The sequence below is a fragment of the Penaeus monodon genome, chromosome 29 (assembly GCF_015228065.2).
Source record: "Penaeus monodon isolate SGIC_2016 chromosome 29, NSTDA_Pmon_1, whole genome shotgun sequence".
Lineage (NCBI taxonomy): Eukaryota > Metazoa > Arthropoda > Malacostraca > Decapoda > Penaeidae > Penaeus > Penaeus monodon.
In genome coordinates this window covers 4,179,293-4,179,749 of record NC_051414.1, presented here as the reverse complement: position 1 = coordinate 4,179,749, position 457 = coordinate 4,179,293, and positions in this window count along the sequence as shown.

Here is a 457-nt window from a genome sequence, read left to right as displayed (position 1 = left end):
ATTGCTCCTGAGGAGGTATTCTTTCTGCTGATGATATTGATGTCATGGCTTTTTTTTTTCTGATACTACTATATTTGTTACAACTACTGTTATTGTTGTTTGTGTTGTTGAATAGAAAGGAAGAGCGTAGGTGGGCGAAATGGAACACAAATAACTGCTTCCCACTCGTCCATCATTCCGAGCACACGAAACCTAGTATTTTGTAGATACTTGGGAAAGTGTGGTTCCAAGAATCTTGCCCTTCTGTAAACCAATAATTTAGTCAGATAACAGACCGGCCAATCCGTCGACTGCCTACGTATTAGTATCTCCCGGAACTAAAGAATGGCAGACGGTAGTTTCTCCAAAGTTTCGTAAGAAAAGAAAAGTAACTACATAACGCAAGGCTGAATTTCAGTCCTGTAATTTTTGTAAATATTCCTGTAATTCAACTTTTTGCCTAAAAAACGATCAGCTG